Here is a 10,546-nt window from a genome sequence, read left to right as displayed (position 1 = left end):
GCAGCAAGTTCCTTCCAAGACTCAGCCTACAATCTCTAGGAATATCAAGAATCAGTATTTTAACTGATGTGACTGGAGAAAAAAATTAATTTGCCTGGCTGCCTGCAGGAATCTCCTAAAATCTCTCTTCTTACAACTAGGCACTCCCTCCTTCTTACAACTAGGAGTGGGACAAGTAAGCACTCTCCTTTCATATCCTATCTGGAAGTAATACCACACCCAGAAGGCAGCTGTTCCAAGAAAACCAATAACTTCTATGGACAGGTCTGATGTCACCCCTGTAGGCATATCTCTCAGCTGGAGGACTGAAATCTGAGCAGCAGCAGCACCCAACATGGTGGTGACTATAATTCAGTGCCAGGTAAAAATACCTGATCTGAGAGGGGAACTTTCTGGTCAGCTTAGTTCGTGACTTGGGAGAATCTAATATATAGAATACTCAAAATGCAGCAAAAATCTGGGGGTGCATAAATTGCCTTGGAGGTTTTTTTATACAAGTTACTGTCCAAGAGAAAAGGAATAAGATGGCACATTTTCTTTTTTTATCCTGACCATAAAACAACAAAGTTTGTCAGGTTTCATATCCAGCTTGCAGGTAAAGGGTTACAGATTCTAGGAAGTATTAAATTCAAACTTTAAGGGATTTTATTTTCATCTACAGTCACATGATACCTTCATACCCAATGACACTAACTACAGTGTCTCATTAAGAGGTCATGCAAACTCTCAAGCTAAACAAGGCATTCTTACATATTTAACATTCAAATGCAGAAACCAAGCTAAGCCATGGGAGATCGTAATCAGAAAAGAGCTACACTTCCTGACCAACACAAAAGCTGCAGGTAGGAAACGTTCTTGCTCTTTTACGTTTTAAATTTCCAAATGTTAATTGTACTTTCACGAGAAATTGTTTACTGGGCATTTACTGCACTCTGTTTAGTTTTAACTTTTAGAAAAATCTTTCTAATAGTTTTGTCCTGAAAATATTTAAACTCCTTGATGTTTCACCTGTTGCAGGGACAGTACTGTTTTCCAGACAGAGACACAGACCGCTTAGCAGAAAACCAAAGCAGATCAGATACCTTCTTTTTAAACTACTTCTCACTAATAAAAACCTAAACCTAAAAAGATTTTTAAGTTAATTTTTTTTTATCTAACTGGTCATGTTAGCAATTATTAGGGTGTATTTTGAAATAATAGTTACTATACTCTTTATGTCTGAAAACAGAGGATTTAGGGAACCTCTGATTTTATTTATGCCTCCTGTGAATTGCGTATTGTTTGAGTCACTTCAGTGAAACTGTGATTTAGTGCATCTGACTGCCTATTAAACTTATGTAATTCCAGTTTTCTCTCTTCTAGAATTTGGTGCACCTTTGTGAAAACTTGCAAGATAAATAAGAGGCAGGTGGAGGTGGGGAGGGGACTTCAAAAATCTAAAGACAGAGCAGAATCTAGAAATGGAGGGATGCAAGTAGTGATTATAATACTTCAGTTAAAACTTGGGAAATCAGGTATGCAAGTTACAGCAAGCCATGTTAACTTACACATGGAATGGCATGAGGTTTCACTGACCTTGTCAATATCATGGAGGGTCATATTTTCACTTTTGTTGAAGAATTTTTCTAGTGTACAATGTTGGGCAAAAACGGAGCTCTTTCTCTCTCTCTCTGTCTTGAAGATCTTGTCTTTCCATCTATGTTTTCCCTTAAACACCATAATTGTTTCAGATAATGCACTATCCACTCACCATTATGTTCCCTTCACAGGAATGCAGTACTCCATCTTGTTTGACAATGCTACCTCTATTTTCCATAATATTGTCCCCTTGGGGATTCCTGTTGCTTCCAACAAATTAGTAGTGTTTACTGATTTACAGTTTATAAACTACAGTAGTTCTGGCAGAGAAGTGATGGGTACAAGGAAGGTATTTTTGCCATCTTTCTGTGTAAAGCTGTATAACGTGTTCTCTTGTCCCATCTGCTATCAGCAGGTATTAAAAGCAGAGGAGAATAATAATACTTAGCACTACGTTGCATTCTGTGGCCAAGTTTTCAAAGTGCTCTACAAAGGAAGCTACTGTCACCCACATTTAACAAATGGGGAAATTGAGTACCCAGAGAGGTTATCAGCTACAATTTCAAAACTGGACACTGATTTTTTTGTTCACTTTGTAGGTGCCCAATCTGAGACATCTTGGGCCTGATTTTCAGAAGGGCTCAGGTGAAATCAGGCCCAAGATGTCTCAGTTGGACATCCAAAAACCTATAATCAGCCAAGATGGTGTCCACTTTTGAAATTCTGGCCAGAAGTGATCGGCATAAGGCCACACAGTGATTCCGTGGCAGAGCCAAGAACAGAATTCAGCCAGGTCTATTAAGGCTGTGGGGCCATATCAATGTTCTGAGTGTATATTACTTTTCAGAAAAGAACAGCAGGATTTTCAGAATGGGGCCTTTGAAAACCACCACAGGCACGATCTTGCCGTCCTTACCCATGAAAAACTCCCATTGACTTCAGGATTAGACTTCAGGTTCCCACAGAGTTCCTACTGCTTTAAAATTGGTTAAATTAAATACATAACAATTAAATAGTGATAAGCAAAGGGAATGGATTTTTAGCATAAAAGTGACAGCTGAGATCAGGACAAATTTCATGACAGGATTTGATGTTGTCATATAAATATTCTAAAAACACATATCCTGTCCAACAACCTTTCAGAGATTAGTGTTTGAAAAGAAGAAAATTTTATGTTTAACTGACCCTACCAAAGTCCATTTGTTTTGTTTTAGTGAGGGGTTGGCCTACAGGTAGTCAATGAAATTCTGACTAGTTTCAACCAATTGCATATGTATTTTATTCAAACCTCACTCTGAAAATTAGGAGTATTAGCCTAACTATGATGTTATTAAGAGGCATTTGCACTTATTGGGCCAGATCTCCAGCTGGTGTAAACAGGCACAGCTTCGTTGACTTCAGTTAAGCTGCACCTGTTTAAACTAGTTGACTATCTAACCCTTTAGAAGCAGGACACATTCAGCTGTGTGCCTCATGGAGTGCCTGAAGCATGGGGTTGTGTCAGTAACTTTGCTGCACTGCCTGATATATTATTATTGTTTGTATTACAGTCACATCTAGGAACCTTAGTCATGGACCAGGATCTCATTGTGCTAGGTGCTGTCCAAACACAGGACAAAAAGACAGTTCCCACTCCAAAGAGCTTATAGTCTAACCATAAAAATTACCTTAGGTCATATTCTGCTTATAACTACACAGGTGTAAATCTGGAGTGATTTCAGAAGGGTTACTGTAACTTTACACAAATATAATTAAATATAAAATTTGGCTCAAATCATTCACAAGATCAATACAGAAAATTCTTCAGGTTAACATAAGGGGTGTATTTGCATACCTGGAAAGAAAATGCACCAAGAGCTACAATCATCCCATTGTAGAGATTCCAATGGAAAAGGGGCACTGCGTCTTTTAAGTGACAATGTCGATTATGACCCTTCTGTTTTACGTAATGTTTTTACACATTGGCTGGGTCATGGAACACCCATATTTAGCAGCTTGGTCATTAAATCAGCTACATGTTTCATTATGTAAAACGTTCTTAGCCAGTGAGCTTCAGAGACATCATAGTAAATATTTGCATTGCTTGTGAAGTATGACTTCAGCTGTCATCATGCTTACAGATCTAGAACGAAAGAAGCATGATTTTTGAACGAGAGAAAAACAGCCACAGCACTTTCCTAAGAAATCAGTGCAAGTAACATAGATGCACCTGGCTCTTCTTTAGCAGCTCAGCTGTGCTTTATAGCAGTAACCTAACAATACCTACAGTAATTAGAATTTCTGCTATGCCATTTATGACACAGTCCCATTTAACTTCTTGCTTTGTCATTTCATGTAAGCAGAGTCAAATGCAGCAGTGCCTTATGGGAAAGGCGTGGTAGATTCATACAAATCAAATATTCCTTCTGGTACACAGGCGATGAGGAATTCTTGGACGTTAAGAACCTGGGGCCAATTTTTAGTGGAGGGTCCAAACAGGTAGAAGTGTTGAAAACAAACCTTGTACAATTACAGCATCGCCTCTTCTGCCTGCTTTCTATTCCACTAGTAATACTGTTATCTGGGAATAGTGTTGCTGTTACAAAGATCACAAAGTATTTCACAACCAATTACAGTGTATCCATATACACACAAGTACACAGCCTAGGGGTACAGAAGGGTCTAATGGTCACCTTTCAAGGAGAAAGGTTTGTGCTTGGGGAAGCTAGGCAAGGAATGGCCTGGAGAACATAAAACAAAAGGCCAGAAAGACAGGAGGGAAAGTCTACAGAGCACTTGGGTCTGTTCCTGGCTCTGCCACTGCCCTGCTGTGGCACTATGGGCAAGTCACTCAGCCCATTTCCCTCTCACACACCTTTGGCCTATTTCAATGGTAAGCTCTTCAGGGGAGGGGTGGTCTCTCAGTAGAATGCACAGTACAGTGTCCCTGCCTTGGTTCAGGTCTGAGGTGCTACTGTGATACAAATAAAGCCCATTACAATGCAGACAACTGAAACAATGGGAGGAATGTTAGGTAGTCATATTATAACACACCCAGCTCACAATTTAGCCAGGATACCAGAGATAACACCTCAACTCCTATATCTCGTCTGTTTACCTGAGGGTTGTACACAGCCATTCATCACCAGAATCTCTGAGAACACTAGTAAAGTTCTCAGTGAACTAGACAGGGGGCATGTCTTCACTAGCAACATTAACTAGCTTCACTAGCAGCTGCGTAATCGCGGCACCAGTGCTGGGAGAGAGCTCTCCCAGCGCTACAAAAAAACCCACCTCCACGAGGAGAGTAGCTCCCAGCTCTGGAGCACTGTCTACACTGCCACGTTATAGCACTGAAACTTGCAGCGCTCAGGGGGGTGTTTTTTCACACCTCTAAGCGAGACAGTTGCAGCGCTGTAAAGTAGCAGTGTAGACAAGGCCAGAGACTCTGGCTCTCCTTCCCCCTTTGGGGGGAGACAACTCTGCATGAGGTGATGTTGTTTATTCATTCTGTCACAGCGCTATAGAAGTGCCGTAGTATTTTTAGTTTTAACTAACAATCAGAATTGCAGTCTAACTTTTCATCTAAAAAAAGGAAGTCCTCCAGCAGCACAGTGCTATATAACACCATGTAGGACTGGAGTACTGGTTCCATACTGACTCTCAGGCAGAGTCCAACTTCCTGAATTAACAGCACCCAATCCAGCAGCACATGGATTTTCTCCCATCTAAACATTGGCCTGGCTTAACGATGCTTACTTAGCTCAGGGGAACTCGGAGGAACACAGCCCAAAAGTATGGATGCAGGCAACAATGCCAGTGGACAGAGAATGGTTGATTATTGCTGTGCTAGAGAAAGCAAGCGCTGAGAAGTTAGAGGAGACAAAATTGAAGCACAGACCATTTTTCCTTGCTGAAAGGCTGACGTCCAAGTGGGCATCAAGAGAGACCTGGAGGAAGGGTTGAAAAGGATGACTTGAGGTCACAGAGGTACCAGTGATGTTGCCAATATTTCTGGGGATTGAATTCAGCATTCTTTCATTTGGACATGTGGAAGAACTCATATTTTGTTGTGAATTGATCACATTGTTTGGGAGAGTATGAATTAAATGTGTAAGTAGTAACAATAGAAAGCAGATATATAAAAAGCAGAAGTTTCTCTTAATGGCTGACCTTTGTCTCCTCCACTTTTTCTCCAGCCATTTATTTAGTTCCCTACTCCTCATATTAGCCACAAATAATTGCTGTGGAAGTGCAGATGCTTTTTGTCCTGGTTATAAAGAAGTTTTATAGTCTGTGTTCTGTTGTAAATTGACATGTAAAATTATTTTGTGGTTCGGGCGGAGGGGGGGGTGGGAAAGAGGTGGGAGGCTTATGTCTCACATTATTCAGTATCACTGTATGGCCATTTTGGAATCCTCCCCATTCGTTTAAAAGAGATGTGTATTTTTATTAAGGTAAATAGTGGGCCAAATTAGATATGTTGTACGCAAATAAGGCTGATTCCTTGCTGTAGCAGACCACTCCAATTGACCTCTATGCTTGTTACTCAACTTCTGCAGTGGAGAATTAAGCTCAAAGATGAAGGCAAAGTAGAGAGTTCTTGGTCTTTTTTCACTCACCCTCTCCTCACCCTGAGAAGCACTCCTGAAGCTAACAGGAGTTTCGCCATTGACGTCAGTGGGAGCAGGATCAGACCCTTTTTCAGCAAGACGGGGAATGTACAGCCAGACTCCATACAGCTTTGCAGACTGTTCTAGTGACATCACAAAAGCAACCCAACAACCAGCTGACACGTGCTTGCCCCGGTGACTCAGCTCCACCACCACAGCGATGGGACCTCTGTGTATCTCCCCTGGCTACCACTTCTCCCCATCCCTCCACCACTGCTATATCTAGGGCCCTACCAAATTCACGGTCCATTTTGGTCAAATTCACGGTCATAAGATTTTTAAATTGTAAATTTCATGATTTCAGCTATTGAAATCTGAAATTTCACGGTGTTGTAATTGTAGGGGTCCTGACCCAAAAAGGAGTTGGGGGGGGGGGTCCACAAGGTTATTGTAGGGGAGATTGTAGCACTGCTATCCTTACTTCTGTGCTGCTGCTGATGGCTATGCTGCCTTCAGAGCTGGGCAGCTGGAGAGTGGCAGCTGCTGGCCGGGAGCCCAGCTCTGAAGGCAAAGCCACCGCCAGCAGCAACACAGAAGTAAGGATGGCCTGGTATTGTCACCCTTCCTTCTGTGCTGCTGCCTGCAGAGCTGGGCCCTCAGGCAGCAGGGGCCACTCTCCGGCCGCCCAGCTCTGCAGGCAGCAGCACAGAAGGAAGGGTGGCCTGGGTATTTCGCTACACTTCTGCACTGCTGCTGGCAGGGCGCTGCCTTCAGAGCCGGGCACCTGGCCAACAGCTGCCGCTTCTCTGATGCCCGGCTCTGAAGGTGGTGCAGAAGTAAGGATTGCAATATTGTGACCCCTGTAAAATAACCTTGCGACACCCCCCCCGCAGCTCCCTTTTGGGTCAGGACCCCCAATTTGAGAAACACTGGTCTCCCCCATTAAATCTGTATAGTAAAGGGTAAAAGCACACAAAAGACCAGATTTCACGAGGGGAGACCAGATATCACAGTTCGTGACAGGTGTTTCCATGATCATGACTTTGGTAGGGCCCTAGCTATATCACACTAGGGGGGATAGGTGCTATTTCTGAGGTGTGGCATCTGGATGCCAAGACACCTTGCTCCTGGCAGACTGCTGCTGATCTTACCTGCCAGTTTGCTCACTTGTGGGATCCCTAGTGCTCGCTCTGAAGTGGCCACACCAGCCATGTAAACAGAGGAGTGTACCAAGTCTGACTGGCATGTGTGGAGTCACATTCCCACAATCACCAGACACCTTTAGGTTACCAATACTTGGCCCCTCTGACAGTTGGTATCCCCGTCCCCGGACAATACTATGGTATCTGCTGCTCTTCTAAGGCTGACCCTCCATCCCCGCGATGAGCCATTTTGCGGCATTGGTTTCACAGCAGTTCCTTTGGGACTGGCTCACTTTGTGCACTTGTTAATGCCTGAGTTCTGCTGATTTCCTGCTCCCAGTTTGGGGCTGCCCAGGCCCTTCTAGCAGCTGTACTCCTCAGGGTAGTGCTGCCTGCACCTGGGAAAGCTGGGATCAGATTAACTGCCTAGCAAGAGCCTTGCATTCAGTGCAGCAGATGGTGTGATAAAAGGGTCCCAAGTCCGCAGCTCTGCTGCCTACTGCACCTTTTATGCTTCTTAGCAACTCAACATGGCCAGGTACTTAATGCAGTTTCTTTTAGCATATTCTGTAAAATGGTATCTGCTCTTAACTCCTGAGCCTGATTGCGATCTCACTTGCACAATTCTAACTGCTCTGATTTCAAAGGAGTTACTCCCATGATATACTCTTGTGAGATCAGCATACAGCCCTGTGGATTTCAGGCTCTTGAAGTAAACTGAAAGCACTGCACCTTTATAACTCAATGGAAAATGAGGTTACTGTGTCTTTAAAATTGAAGAAGGTTTTTTCATTGTCCTTTATGCCTCTATTTTTGGTTTGACTGCTTTGGGTGGGGCATGGAAAAAACAATATTTACCTGCTGTGTAGCTCTATTCTTTGCGTATTAGTTTTTGCATTATCTTCCCCCATGTGAATTTAGCAGATGTCGCACGGACTGATGCCAGCCCTTTGCTTCAGCTGTCGGAATACGTGTTCGTCTCTACTAAACATTAGCAGTCTAATAGTGAATATGTTACGTCTGTGTTGTTAAGGTACACATTGAAATGCCAGCAACAGATTCACAGGCAAAGATGCTCAAAGAGCAAAATATGGTAGGAGATAAAACTACCCATCCCAAACAGGGTCTCCAGAGGCACAAGGAGCTACTGTCACATACATGACAGGTTTCAGAGTAGCAACCATGTTAGTCTGTATCCGCAAAAAGAACAGGAGTACTTGTGGCACCTTAGAGACTAATAAATTTGAGCATAAGCTTTTGTGAGCTACAGCTCACTTCATCGGATGCATTCAGTGGAAAATACAGTGGGGAGATTTATATACATAGAGATCTTGAAACAATGGGTGTTACCATACACACTGTAAGGAGAGTGATCAGGTAAGGTGAGCTATTACCAGCAGGAGAGTGGGGGCAGGGGGGAGGAAACCTTTTATAGTGATAATCAAGGTGGGCCATTTCCAGCAGTTGACAAGCGTGAGGAACAGTGGCATGGGGGGGGGGGCAATAAACATGGGGAAATAGTTTTACTTTGTGTAATGACCCATCCACTCCCAGTCTTTATTCAAGCCTAAGTTAATTGTATCCAGTTTGCAAATTAATTCCAATTCAGCAGTCTCTTGCTCGAGTCTGTTTTTGTTGAAGAATTGCCACTTTTAGGTCTGTAATTGAGTGACCAAAGAGATTGAAGTGTTCTCTGACTGGTTTTTGAATGTTATAATTCTTGACTTCTGATTTGTGTCCATTTGTTCTTTTATGTAGAGACTGTCCAGTTTGGCCAATGTACATGGCAGAGGGGCATTGCTGGCACATGATGGCATATATCATATTGGTAGAGGTGCAGGTGAATGAGCCTCTGATAGTGTGGCTGATGTGATTAGGCCCTATGATGGTGTCCCCTGAATAGATATGTGGACACAGTTGGCAACGGACTTTGTTGCAAGGATAGGTTCCTGGGTTAGTGGTTTTGGTGTGTGGTGGCTGGTGAGTATTTGCTTCAGGTTGTGGGGCTGCCTGTAAGCAAGGACTGGCCTGTCTCCCAAGATCTGTGAGAGTGATGGGTCATCCTTCAGGATAGGTTGTAGATCCTTGATGATGCGTTGGAGAGGTTTTAGTTGGGGGCTGAAGGTGACGGCTAGTGGCGTTCTGTTATTTTCTTTGTTGGGCCTCTCTTGTAGTAGGTAACTTCTGGGTACTCTTCTGGCTCTGTCAATCTGTTTCTTCACTTCAGCAGGTGGGTATTGTAGTTGTAAGAACTCTTGATAGAGATCTTGTAGGAGTTTGTCTCTGTCTGAGGGGTTGGAGCAAATGTGGTTGTATCGTAGAGCTTGGCTGTAGACATGGATCATGTGGTGTGGTCTGGATGAAAGCTGGAGGCATGTAGGTAGGAATAGCAATCAGTTGGTTTCCGGTATAGGGTGGTGTTTATGTGACCATCGCTTATTAGTACCCAGGAAGTGGATCTCTTGTGTGGACTGGTCCAGGCTGAGGTTGATGGTGGGATGGAAATTGTTGAAATCATGGTGGAATTCCTCAAGGGCTTCTTTTCCATGGGTCAAGATGATGAAGATGTCATCAATGTAGCGCGAGTAGAGTAGGGGCATTAGGGGACGAGAGCTGAGGAAGTGTTGTTCTCTTCTTCCTCAGCACTATAAAAGGTTTTTCCCCCCCACTCTCCTGCTGGTAATAGCTCACCTTACCTGATCACTCTCCTTACAGTGTGCATGGTAACACCCATTGTTTCATGTTCTCTGTGTATATAAATCCCCCCACTGTATTTTCCACTGAATGCATCCGATGAAGTGAGCTGTAGCTCACGAAAGCTTATGCTCAAATTGGTTAGTCTCTAAGGTGCCACAAGTACTCCTTTTCTTTTTGTCACATACATGTACAATTTCCATTCTTAAATTCTTGTTTAATTTAAAACGTTTGGAAACATTTTCCGTTTGCTAGAACATTCCTCTCGTTCAAAAAGTGAAATAGCAGGTGTAATGCCAACAGTTTAGCAATGTACTTAAATAAAAATGCCGTAGCCCTTATACATTACTTCTATATAGAGCACACGCTGCTTACTGATTCTCTAAAGCACAGAATCGTCAACCAAAACACAATTGTTTCACAAAATGCCTTTGAGTCTGACCTGCTCCCATTAAAGAGAATAATAAAACTCCCACTGACTTCAACAGCAGCTGTTGAATGCTCAGAACTTTTGAAAACCAGGCCACTTATTTCAGGTCT

At 43.1% G+C, this 10,546-nt stretch overlaps 1 protein-coding gene across 3 annotated transcripts in view; it reads left to right on the top strand.

The window, feature by feature from the left end:
• Nucleotides 1-234: 234 nt before the first annotated feature.
• The window catches only part of PGCKA1 (PDCD10 and GCKIII kinases associated 1), a 64,581-nt gene continuing 54,269 nt past the window's right edge, over nucleotides 235-10,546 (top strand). For 2 of the 3 annotated variants that reach the window (XM_084625965.1, XM_084625967.1), the window contains exons 1-2: nucleotides 235-361; nucleotides 772-842. The gene's annotated coding sequence lies outside the window, so the exon portion shown is untranslated. Of the gene's footprint in view, nucleotides 362-754; nucleotides 843-10,546 lie in introns of those variants that run through there. The other variant, XM_084625966.1, reaches the window with a different exon arrangement.

This window comes from Lepidochelys olivacea (assembly GCF_965140295.1).
Source record: "Lepidochelys olivacea isolate rLepOli2 genome assembly, chromosome: 4".
NCBI lineage: Eukaryota > Metazoa > Chordata > Testudines > Cheloniidae > Lepidochelys > Lepidochelys olivacea.
Note: the sequence above shows the minus strand (reverse complement) of the source record. Positions and strands in the feature narration are given on the sequence as shown.